Source organism: Protopterus annectens, chromosome 13.part0 (assembly GCF_019279795.1).
Source record: "Protopterus annectens isolate FY-2018-M chromosome 13.part0, PAN1.0, whole genome shotgun sequence".
Taxonomy (NCBI): domain Eukaryota; kingdom Metazoa; phylum Chordata; order Ceratodontiformes; family Protopteridae; genus Protopterus; species Protopterus annectens.
This window is the reverse complement of record NC_056747.1, coordinates 80,471,172-80,484,639: the sequence shown is the minus strand read 5'-3', so window position 1 is coordinate 80,484,639 and position 13,468 is coordinate 80,471,172.

Below are 13,468 nucleotides of genomic sequence, written 5' to 3'. Positions count from 1 at the left end.
GAGTGCAACTTACACAACTGTATTTTGTACTGTCTTTAACTGTAGGTACAGTAGAAACTTGAATGAAGTGGTCAGGTGTCACTCCATTGTTATGAGGTCAGTTCCATGCAGATTCACAACTTTCATTAACACCCAGTACAGCATCACAGTTATATAATTCAGGTTTTTATAGAGATGTCCATTTCCTGTGGTTTTATATTTTATTTTCTTCAGCACAAGGTGGTAGAATTTCAAGGTAGATATTTAATGGTGAGTATCTCCATCAGCATTTTCTTCAGCACAAGGTGGTAGAATTTCAAGGTAGATACTTAATGCTGAGTATCCCCACCAGCCTTAGAGTCTGTGCTGTGGTCTTTATATTATTTTCCTGGTTTAAGATATGCTCCATTCTGTACATGTAGTTTTTATCTATGGGCAGCATTAACGTATTGGTATTGCTCTGCACTGTATTAAACATAATCTCTATGATTCCCTGCTTTTCAGTGCATCTGAAAAACACATCATTTCTTGAGGATCCTGCAGTGGGACATTGCTATTGTATTTGTAGGATGGATTTCTTTTAAATAAAGATTTGTTTTATCTTTTTTTGGTGGAGTTGATAGTATATAGAGCATGCAAGTTCAATAACAAAAGGCCTTACCATGTTAAATGCATTTAGGGAATATATGTATTTTAGTACAGTTGCATTTTAGACACAAAAAGGATTTATTTCCAGCACATTGAGTTATTGCTTTGTACATAATGATGAACATTATTTATTTTAACATAAAATAATGATCAAGAGATTTATTTAGACTTTAAAGTCTATCAGTAAAAATGGAAAATATAATTTGCTTCTGTTATGATTTATAGCTCAGAGGAACATGCAGAACCTAAATGTCCTGAAGCAGTAATATATAACCTGCACTGAATGGTATTACTCAGTGATATGCCGTATTATAGGTAATAACAGATTGTTGTCAAGAATTGTCAAATGCTATCAGAAGTTTTATGCCAAAAATTTTGGATCTGCCTGTTCTGCTAGTTTCCTTAAATTTTAACTAAGCTGTAGCTCTAGATTGTCTACAGTTTAATTTCACATCCCATTCTGCAGTTTTTGAACTTGACATTGGTGGGGTAAAATGATCTCTTTTTATAACTTACACATCAATTGTACTGACCTACCACCAATCATCAAAAGCTACCAAAACTCATTATCTTCCCCATCCACAAATGCTAGACTGTCAGGAAAAAGGACAACTGCCAGATTGGGACACTGGCCTGCAATGAGCAAAGAAAACTCAAATAAGAAGACTCTATGTGTTTGCTGTATGGTTACTAACAGCTGGCTGTCTAGTTCTGCATTTCCACATATGCTGTTCTTTGGTGTAATGGTTGAATAATGGTAAATTAATTTTAAGTGGTTTTGTGAGGAGTAGATAACTTTATTCCTGCCAGACAAAGACTTTCACATGAAATTTTGGGTTGTATGTGTTGTGATGTTGTATTCTTGAATTCTGTTAAATAGGGAAGGGTGGCATTGAGGCTAAACTGCTGTAACTCCTTGGGGAGGGCTACTTGAAATACAGCAAACTATAAATGGTCTTTGTAGTTTCCTTTGTCAGCAGGTGTGTTGTAAGAGGGTAGCTGTAAATGGGTGGTTCCGCCCCTCTGACTCCTGATTGTGTTCCCTTTGACAGTTTAGGTGTTGAACATTTGTTGGAGCTCCAGTTGCTTTGTTCATGTCTGTTTTCTTTAGAGATCAGTCATTTGCTTTTGGTAACACAAGGATGATTATATTGTTGTGACTAAGGTATTTGCTTCAGTGAGCACGTATTTCCGCATTTCTCGTGTGGAACTGAGTATGTGACTGTCAAAATGTCAACACTGTTAAAGAAACTGTGAATTGCAGAGAGAGAGAGGGAGAAACATGATCCCAGCTAGAGACTCTATGCTTATTCGAATATACTCTTGAAATGTCCAGGGTTCAATATGTACAAATTTGAGTTTTGGAATTCCTTAGATGGTGATATCTAGACTTGCCCCACTTACTGAGCATTTGGCTGTAGCTGAAATGTGTTTTGCTTCCTTTGCATGACATTATTTTGTTTACACTCCAGTGCAAATCTTGCTTCCTGTTATTAAATATAATAGCTATGATATTTAATGCAGGGTAGCACTTTCACTTTGCTGTAGTTGTGGAATGCGCTGGAGTTGTTTATTTAAGATTACCTATTAGACACCATGGGTAAACTTGAACTTCAAGCATGTTTGTGCATCTGTGTTTTTTCCAGTAATGTAAATATATCATCATCCTGCATTGTTGACTGAGGTACAAGTGCAAAAGAAAAGAAAAAGACAGCAGTTACTAGTAAGATGTGTCTCAGTGCTGCATTTTTTTCAGTAAACAATGTTGCACGGCACTGAGGTATTTAGTAGGCTTGAAGCCTGTTATAGTCGGGAATTGCTGCTTTAATTTTTCAAAGTAACTAATAAACTGGTGTAGTGAAGTGTTCAGTCAGTTTCCCAGTTAAGATAATATTTTACCTACTAACATGGCCAGATTTTTTTTTCAGGTGTATACTTGACCATTGGATGGGAAATCAAAAATTCACTCCTGGTCTGCCTGGTCCCCATGTCTCTAATAGTAAGACAGTAAATATTCCCTAACTAACATACCACCCCAAACCTGTAGCAACCTCATAACATAGCCCTCCAAACAGCATCCTATGTTACATGGGGACACAGTTGGGTTTGGTTGTGCAGCTAGGCTTATAAAGGCCCTTATGGTAGTTAGCCTTGTACATACTTGTGAACTTATATAAGAAGGAGGGCAGACCCTGACACATATGGATAAATCTGCCATTTATTGAAATAAAGAAAAACTCTGTGACTAACGAAAAGAACAAGGATGAACATGGTTGCAAGAGCAGGGTTTGTATAAATTATGTCTGGGTACATTTGTGAAAAGTTCTGAGATACAGGGTAGATAATTGATTCAATTGATTTGGCTATGCAGCAGGGTAGGTCAGAATTCAAGCTTCTGCCTCTGAGGTGCAAAGCCCAGAGTTCTGTTCTGACCTAATATTGCTGTTTGTGTGGAGTTGTATGGTGTTCTTCATATTGATCACTGCTGCAGTAGCATTAGCTATGTGGATTATATCATGGCAGGGATATAGCAGCCGGCCAGCTTCCAAAGCTTCAGGGCACCTTCAGTGCACCCAAACTGTCAAGCAGCTTGAGGTGAGCTGACTAAAATACAAGTTTGGGTGCAAAGTCCTTCAGAGCTTTATTGCTGTCGAAGAGTATGCTCCTCTGAGGCTTTTGAGGATCGACGTTCATCTTGTGCTTGCCTTAGCTGGGCAGATAAGTTCCCTTTGGGGAAAAAGCTTCCATTCTCTTATTTTTTTTTTTTTTACTGATATTTTATTACTTTCCTTTTCAGGAAAACTATTTTAAAGCTGGAGTGTTATGTTTTAACAGATTGTCTCAAGAGTGTAATGTACTTTTAAATGTAGCACTTGTTTCTGTCAGTTTAAAAATAATGTTATCGAACTGATAAACTTTTTTCTGTGGAGAAATTATGTTTATTTTAAGGTTGTGGGGTTCCGTAGTGTTTGAATGTGCTTTTTGCTGTATTGTTTCTGTCAAAAAAAGTTACTTTGGTAGACTGGTAGTTTTACTGGCATTGTTGCTTGGTTTTCCCTAGGACAGAGGCACCATTTTTGACTTGACCATGGAACAGATTGTCACTCCCATGGTCAGTCCTTCTTCCAGCCATGAAAATAAAAAAAGTTAAGCAAACAGCCTTTGCCACCACAGCAGGGTAGCAGTTTGCCTCAGCCACAGGTGGGTCGGTCTGCTATGGCCATTTGTTGTACCTTAGACCACTCATGTTTTACCCCAGATCCCTCTGGTGTAGCACCTGTAGCCTCTATGGACTGGGGGTTAGCCATGTCCTCTGTGGCTGTTGGGGTACCCCCAGTGGGCAAGGGAAAACCACTCTTATTGGTCCTGGAAGAGGGAATAGGGAAGGTTTCCTTGTCATGTCAGAATACTGTGCTCATCCCTGGAGAAGCAGCAGCTGCCATTAGTAACACAGTTGGCCCCATTTTTCTGTCAAACACATAAAACCAAGCATGTATCTAGTCCTTCTTCTCAAATTTCTTTAGCTAGGAGTAGTTTACTTGGACTGGATTAGGGTTTCATTTAGGCTATTGATCCTTCTTGTAGAGTATATTCTGGTAAAAGAAAGAGGGATGCCACCTTTCCTAAAGATTCTGAATCTGAACAGGAAGATGCAGGGATGAATTCAGGAATTTGTCCTCAGATTTCTGATTCAGACTCAGAGGAGAGCTGTCTTTCTGATTCTCCCTGGGGAATTTATTTTTCTCTTGAGACTATTGCTAGGCTGTCCCAGTGTTTTGAGTATGATAACATTGAGGTTTCTCAGTCCCTTAAAAAAACTACGAGTTGTTACAGAAGAATTTTCCCATTTCTCCTCTGCTGTCTGCTTTAGAGAATGTGCGTCTTACTGCCTGCAGTTTTTCTTACAGTCAGACAGCTGTCCCTAAAAAGCCAGATATGATGTACAAAGCTCCTCTGTCTTTTAAATTTTTCTATACTATTCCCAAACCTGGCCTAACAGCTATAGCCTTAGTTGACTCTTCTGCAACTCTGAATTTCAGAATCTTAAATTGTCAGGCTTAGTTTCTTATATTGCACATATCACTACACATTGTTTGCAGTGTGTGTATGACTCTGGTGATACTTCTTCCAAGGCTATGGCTACTGGTATGGTTTTAAGGAGGTTTGCTTAGCTGCATTCTCAGAACATTCCAGATTATGTTAAAAATGAGATTTTAAATTCTCCTTTGGATAGAAATGTAGTGTTTGCCCCCTCTGCTGCAGAGGTGATCAAAAAGTATGATGAAAGGGGCAAGCTGATGCAGAGAATCTCTAAGATTTTCCAGCCGTCCTTTTCCAAATTTGGCAAAAAAAAGAATACACAATCTCACCAGAATTCAGGTAAATAGACATTTAACAAGAAGTGGCAAAGAGTTTCCAAAAAAAGTCTCAAACTTCCCCAAACCAATGACACTCTAAAACATCTGAATGACTATTCAAGAGACCTAGTGACACCCTCCCACCCTGTCCCTCTTTCTCTTGCAGAAAGTCTGAATCTCTATTTTTCTCTTTGGCAACAGATTGTTTCAGACAAATGGGTTCTGAAAATAACTCACCAGGGTTACAGATGGCAGTGGGAGGAAATTCCGCCTTTCCAGGGGGTCATTACTCATCCTGCAGATCAAACTGTTTTGTTTCCTCCTGTTCTTCATCATATGCTGTCCCAGTGAGTGATAGAACCAGTTCCTCCTTCCAAGGTGGAGAATGGATTTTATTCAAGGATTTTCCTAGTCTCCAAGAAAGAAAATGCTTGGAGATCAGGTCTGGATCTTTCTTTCATAAATCTGTTTGTGATAGTGCCCAAATTTAAAATGATGTCACTTCACTGCCTGTTGCCTCTTCTTCCTCTTTCAAGTTTCCTGATAACACTAGACTTAAAAGATGCTTATCAGCACATTCCTCTCCATCCAGACTTCAAGCGTTTCTTAAGGTATTTTGTGTCTGGATCACATTATCAGTTTTCTGCCTTACAATTTGGAGTACTCACTGCATCAGTTGTGTTCATAAAGTGTCAAGCTCCAGTTATAGCTCATTGCAGGCTACAGGGTAACCATATTTTTTTGTATTTAGACAACTTGCTTATCTTTGCAGTCTTTTTCAAAATGTCAGGAACCTCTGTCTTGGGTGAGCGATCTCTTGCACAAGCTGGGATCCCAAGAGAACATTCAAAAGTGTTTCTTGACTCCCTCAGACAGGATAGTGTTCCTGTGATGTCAACTAGACACATCAGTTCAAAGAGCTTTTCTTCCACAGGAAAGAATAGATCTTTATTTAGATTTAATCCTAAGTTTTGCCACTCAGATTTCAGTCATTGTAAGGGAATACCTCAGGATTTTAGGTCTCAAGGCATATATGATTTTCATGATACCCCTGCCAAAACTCCACATGAGAAAGATACATTGGTATCTGAAATCTCTTTGGTCCACGTATCAACGCACTTTATATTTTCAGATCCCAGTACTCAGGTTTGTCAGAAGAGAAATCACTTGGTGGAGACAACAGATATTCTTAAATCATGGTCGCCTTGTCCCTCCCAACTCCAAAGCAGTCAGTCACCACAGATGCTTCAAGCTTTGCTTAGGGACTAATTTCTGGAGAGATGACAGTGCAGGTGATGTGGGACACCAAGAGCAGATGTAAGCACATAAATATCAAGGAGATGCTTGTCATGATCAAGGCACTTAATTCTCTGAACCATCTTTTGTCCCTGGGACCTCTTCAAGTGGTTACAGACAATACCACAGTGATGTGGTACATCAATAAGCAAGGGGGAACCAGGTGATACCCCCTTTGCAGACTAGCCATGTTAGCTTGGGATATATATTCGCAGTACAATCTCTCTTTACAGGCATCCTACATCTGACAGAGCAAAACTGTGTGGCAGACACATTAAGCAGGACCAGGGCAGACCCCCACAAAAGCAAACTAGATCCAGAGGTCTTCCAGAATTTGATCCATGTGTGAGGAGTTCCTCAAGTACTCCTTTTTGCCTCCTCTCTGAAAAATCAACTGGCAAAATTATGTTCCAGGACTCCATGCAAGAAGGCCTGAAAGACAGATGCCTTTTCTTTTCTTTGGACAGGAATGTTACTGTATGCCTTTCCACCATACCCCTCAACTGTACAGATTTTCACAGAATGTCCAGATTTTTGCCTTATATTTTTGGTGTGTTCCTCCTAAAATCTGTACTTTTCTGGCAAATAGCTGAGGATTGAAGTCATTAAATAATGACAAATATTTGAGTTTAAGACTCCACTTCCTTGGTAAGGTAATGCAAAACCTATTATTCTATCAACTACCTAAATTTGTAAGAGCAATATTTAAAATCTGTCCCTATTTGTCCCCCCATCATTTTAGACTTTGTACAGATTTTTTTCTCTAAGAGGTTGAGAGGTATGCTTTCCACCCTTTCAACAAATATCCAGGGTACTTCTAAACTTCAGAAGGAATTCTCCAAGATCATTCTGGTGATTCCCTTCTGCCCAGGCAATCATGGTTCTCCCTTCTTTTGGAAATGGCCATGGACAATTACCACAAGTTTGCTCACACTATGGATCTACTTACACAAGAGCAGGGTGTTTGATACACCCCATCAGTCATCTTCAGTTGACCACCTGAATGATGAGATTTTAATTCCTTTTAGGTACCTGTTTTCTGAGGACATGCAACATACACTAATGGAGGCAAGAAAGCCTGCTACAAGAAAATCATACATTAGCAAATGGAAAAGGTTTTCTAGTTGGTGCTAGCAACATAACCAACATTCATTCAGGGCTAGTTGTTCTCTGGTTTTGCAATGTTGTGTGAGTTACTATCCTATGGCCTTTCTTATTCCTCTATCAAGGTACAGTTATTAGTCATTTCAGCATGTATGACAATGGATCCTCCTCTTTCATGGCCAAAATATTCTTAAAAAGGGGTTTTGCATAAGAGACCTCCAAGTAAATTGGTGGCCCCTTCTTGGGAAATTAATTTTGTGTTAGAGAAACTAATACTTGCACCATTTGATCTAGCTAATCTGGATATATTGAGGTTCTTAACATGGAAAACAGTTTTGTTGATTGCTCTAACCTCTGCAAGAAGGGTATCTGAATTGCAAAGTCTTATGGTGAGTCAACCCCACCGCATTTTCTTCAAGGACAGGGTTTCTTTGAGAACTAATCCTTCCTTTATGCTTGTCAACCCCACCATATTTTCTAGAGTTCATGGTTTCTTTGAGAACTAATCCTTCTTTTATGCTTAAAGTGGTATCTGAGTTTTCTTTAAGTTATACTATGCATCTCCCATTTTTCTTTCCTGAACCTAAATATGAAGGAGAAAGGATACTACATACATTGGATGCAGACAACTTAGGTACTATCCTGACAGAACTAAATCTTTCAGATCATTGGATCAATTTTCATTTCTTGTGAAGGTAAGAAAACGCAACAACCACTGTTAAAATGGACTATTTTCAAATCATTGTCTAAGACTATTCCATTTGTTATACTCATCATGACAAATCTATTCCGGGCAGGGCCAAGACCCACTCTACAAGGACCTTGGCTTCTTATATGGCTTTTTGGAAAGGGTTGGATTCTAGAAGTACTCAAGAAATTTCTGCTTGCTCCTCTGTACATACTTTTACAAAGCATTATAAGCTGGATTCCTTCTCTAGGTCTAGATCATGCTTTGCTAGGACTATTGTCCAGGGGCTCCTGGATCCTTCTCCTTCCATCTCCCAATTATAGTTAGCTATGGTAACCTACCCAAACTGCTAAGGTTACTGTATTGGTGATCAACATGAAGAACATAGTACAGTTGTGTAAGCTGAACTTACCATAGTAGATGTTTGAATGATCACTGCTGCAGTAGATGCTCCATCTCTCCTCCTCCCTTGTTCCTTGGGGTGTTTTTATGCCAAGGTGAGGACTTTTATTTTTTTGTTATTCCTAGCCTTGCCCTTTAAGGGCTCAGCCTCCCTCTCTCTTCTAGTTGGAAACCTCTGAAGGGTTTTTCACCCTAACTTGTTTTTTAGTCATCTCACCTCAAGATGCTTGATAGTCTGGACATGTGGAAGGTGCTCTGAAGCTTTGGAAGCTGGCTGGCTTTTATATCCTTGGTAGGATATAACCCATATAGCTACGGATACTGCAGCAGTGATAATTTGAACATCTACTGTTATAGTAAGTTCAACTTATACAGCTGTAGTTTCTTCCTGTTTCTGTGTATTTCATTTCTATTCCACCTCTCAGTCTCTTAAAAGCCTGCTGGTTGATCTGCTACTCTAAACTGCTAAACTGTATAAATGTGTGTCCATATATGTGTGTGTGTGTGTGTGTGTGTGTGTGTGTGTGTGTATGGGTTCCCTTCAGAATGCTGAATTCCCAAAACTTCGAATTTAATATGGTTGAGACCATATGATTGAAGTTTTGAAATCTCAAAATTCTGAATGGAGATCTGCATACAGCACGGAATGGGAGATTTCCCTTTTCCTTGCTGTAGTGCGATCTCGGAGTTGGTATATTTAAGTAACGAGGGTGTGGGGGTGCAGGGGGACTTGCCCCACTGCAAAAATGTTGAGACACTTGATTTTGTATTTTTTGGGGATTTATTTCAGAGTTTCGAGATTTCAAAACTCCGATCATATTGTCTGCACCATATGAAATTTGAAGTTTTGGAAATTCGACATTCTGCAGTTTACACTGAACTGCAGATGTTAAATTGTCAATCTCGCCTTCATTCTTGCTGGATGGGTTCGGAGCCGAGGATCGGCCAATACTAAAGTTCGAGAGCTAATTCCACCGGCTCGAGGCTCCCCTATATCGCACAATGCTAGACAGTAACTACTCAGATCTCGTTTGCCGCTTAGCTGACGAGGTGCTTCTTCTACCGGCTCTGACAGGTTAGTAAGTTTTCTTGTTCAGAAACTTCAATTTCAACCCCTATTTTTTCCATTTGGTATAGTTTTTATTTAAAGTATTCCATTAGTTTAAATCGGGTCCCCTCTTGTGTTAGAATTCCCTTTTTATTCCCTTCTTAACTTTTAGGCCTTTGGCCCTCTCCCTCCTTCCCCTAGTCCTTCAGTGTGACTGGATTTTTATTTTGGTTAAGGGTGTGTCTGTGTGTTGTGCTTGTGTTTTTCTTCACTCAGCTTTTAGGATGTCTAAAGACTCCAAGGTCTCAGGCTTCAAGAAGTGTGATTCGTGCTGTCAGAAAATGTCTCTGACAGACGGTCACACTTCTTGTGTATATTGCCTGGGACCTTTGCACCTGCAGGACTCATGTGCTGTGTGCCATGCATTCAGCCCTAGAGTCCTGCAGGAACGCAAAAATAAGTTGATTCTACGTGGCTTGTTAAAGCCTGAAGGCCCCCCCGACCCAGTCTGTGTCGGGGAAGCCTTCTAAGACTTCCAGACCGTCGGCTCCAGTTTCTGAGCCATCCCCTGGAAGCATTAAAACGGCTTCGACATCGGCTCCGGCTGGAGCCGATGTTTCCAAATCTCATACCATCACCTCGGCTCCGGCTGGAGCCGAAGTTGACAAGACTCAGTTGGCTCCGATAGGCTTATCGGAGCCATCTTCAAAGAAGAGGTCTAGGTCCCCTTCCATCGGCTCCATCCATTCGGCTCCGGGATCTCCTCTTCTATCGGAACGGAGCCATAGGTCTCATTCCTCTCTGTCCTCCAGGCTGTCCGACCATGATTTACAAAGGGTGGTGAGTAGACTTCTCAAGTCCGAGGCACTGGCCGAAATGCTGCATAACCCTACTCAACAGTCAGCGGCTATTTCCATACCTGATTTTATTCCTCCTTCGACTCCTTTGAGTTCGGAGCCGGGGCTCATCGGAGCCGTGGCTGTTGGTGCTTCGGAGCCGATACCTTCCCTTTCGGCTCCGTCGTCTGCTCCGATTTCCTCATTGGAGGGATCTCGGCGCCAGGCTTCCCTCGTAGGCTCCGAGGGGGCGAGTGGCATCGGACCCTTGTCTGACCCCGTTCTCCCTCTCGGAGCATCTGCGCTGGTGAGTTCGGCTCCGACATCGGCCTCGGAGCCATCCCTGTCGGTGCCAGGGGGGGTCCTTGTCTCCTCGGAACGGGGACCTCTGGCCTTGCCTGATAGGGGTGCCTTCGAGGTCATGCGGAGTGTGCTAGACCCAGTGTCTACCTCACAGTCGGCTCCGTCAGCTCCTCCCTCTTCAGTGCCTGCGGTGATTTCTACCCATCCCCTTGTATCAGACCACAGAGAGCCAGCTCCTCAGGTTTCCCCATTGGGAATTTCCTCCTCTTCCGAGGCCTCTCCTGATCCGGTAGGAGAACCCCCTCGGAAGAGACAGTGCAAGAGGAAGCACATTGACTCCCCTGAGTCTATCACCTCTGACACTGACTTGGAGAAATCTGAAGGTTCCCCTCGGTCCCCCTCTGAGGATGTCTCCTTTGCTGACATCCTTGAAATCCTGAAACAGAGGGGGAACTGGCCCACCCTTAACCCTTCAGAGAACGAGTCAGTTTACCTTGAGGCGTTTGGCTCTCGCCCTTCCACCTCCTGGGTGTCCCCTCCCTTTGACCCCCTTATGGAAGTGGTGGCAAGGAAGGCTTGGACGGCCCCTGATTCAGTGGAACCTACCCCAAGGAGGCCGTCAAAATTTATTACTGCCACTAAGGAGAAAGAGTTTCTATCTAAAAGTGTCTCTGTTGATGCCATGGTTGTGGCCGCAGCCACTAAGAAGGAGTTAGCCGATCCTTCGGTACCTGTCCATCCTCCTAATAAGGAGTCTAGGACCATGGACAGGTATGGTAAGTGGATGTTTTCATCAGTGACCTTTTCAATGCGGTCGCTGAACTACTTGTGTCACTTCACCCGTCTCCAGAGAGATTTGCTCAAAGATATGGGTGAGGCTATACAGGATCCAACAGCTGAGGGGTTCCAAGACAAAATGAACTCCCAGTTGGCAACCCTGAATTCGATTGTTAATTCCTCCATGCGGCTTATCTCATATGCTGCTGATGGGGCGAGTAGGGCCACAGGCACAGGTGTAGCTTTACAACGTCATGCCTGGATGCGGCTTTGCAATTTTGCGGACCCTTTCAAGGCGTCCTTCACCAATTCCCCCTTTGATGGCTCAACATTGTTTGGTCCTCAGGTGAAGGATACATTGACTAGGTGCGAGGTGGAAGGTAAGACTCTCTCTTCCGTGGGAGTCCGTTTTTCTACCCCTTCTAGACCTTATCCAAAAGGTCAGAGGGGAGGAAAAATGTGGTTCCCTAAACCTCAGGGAGTCTCATCTGATGCACAAGGTCGATTTCCCTCTAGAGGCAGAGGGGAGAATAACAATAGATGCCGCCCTAGAGGCAGAGGAGGTCCGCAAAACCAGGGTAGCAGAGAAACTTTCTCTGATAAACCCTTTCAGCATCCCTGAGGAGCTGCCTGGCTGTCCACCTTCGGAGGCAGTCGGGGGAAGATTATCACTGTACCCAAAAGCCTGGCTTTCCCTCACCCAAGACAAATGGGTACAGTCAATCATATCCGAGGGTTACAAAATTTCCTTTATTCACATCCCATCCCAACCCAAAGGAACCCTTCCAGACATTCCACCCAGTCTAAGGGAACAAGCAGCACTAGAAATATCAAAGCTCCTATCAAAAAGAGCTATCCAATCAGTCCTAGCAGACCAGCAAGGATCCGGAATCTACTCCAAATTCTTTTTGGTACCAAAAAAACAGGGGACTGGAGACCTATACTGGATCTCAGCAAGTTAAACAATTATATCAAAAAAACAAAATTCCGGATGGTCACGCTACAGTCCATTCTACCCTTCTTGGGTTAGGACAATTGGATGTGCTCGACAGACCTTCAGGATGCGTACTACCATATCAAAATGCACAGATGCTCCAGGAGGTTTCTCCGCTTCAGGCTGGGAGTCAGTCACTACCAGTTCAGAGCCCTGCCCTTTGGTCTCACTACAGCCCCTCGAGTGTTTACCAAATGCATGGCAGTGGTCGCGGCTCACTTGAGACGTCAAGGATTCCAGGTGTTTCCATATTTAGACGACTGGCTCCTTACCGCCACCACCAGACATCAACTGCTTCTATCCAGAGACTTCACCATCCAAACTTGCCAAGCTCTAGGCATTTCAATAAATTTTGAAAAATCTGCCTTGTCAATCTATTACCTTTATAGGCGCCACCTTTGACACACTCAATCTTTCCTCCAGACTTACAGAGCAAAGAGTGTTAGATATCCGCAAACAAGTGTACCTTCTATTACAATACAACAAGGTCAAAGCCAGGGTAGTCTTGAAGGTATTAGGACTCATGGCAGCTACTATCACCCTTCTCCCCTTAGCTCGTTTCCACATGAGGATCATCCAATGGATGCTGTTTACTCAATGGTCCTTCCAACAGCTCCCGATGTCTCACATCATATTAATAACTCAATCATGCAAGAATCACCTGTCTTGGTGGATCACATCACCTCAAGTTCTCCAGGGCAGACCTTTCATTCCTCCCACCCCAGTCACCACAGTGACAATGGACACCTCCCTGATCGGGTGGGGGGGGCATTATCAGGGCAGGACAGTCCAGGGCACGTGGCAACCTTTCGAGTGCCACTTGCACATAAATGTCTTAGAGATGAGAGCAGTGCTTTTAGCGTTGCAAGCCCTTCAGGACTCTCTTCCCACAGGGACTATTGCAATTCAGACGGACAACATGTCCGTAGTGTGGTACATCAAGAAACAGGGCGGAACCAGATCCTACCCCTTATGTCGAGAGGCACTCAGACTTTGGCAGTGGGTGATTTCTTCTCAGCGTTTTCTGATAGCAAC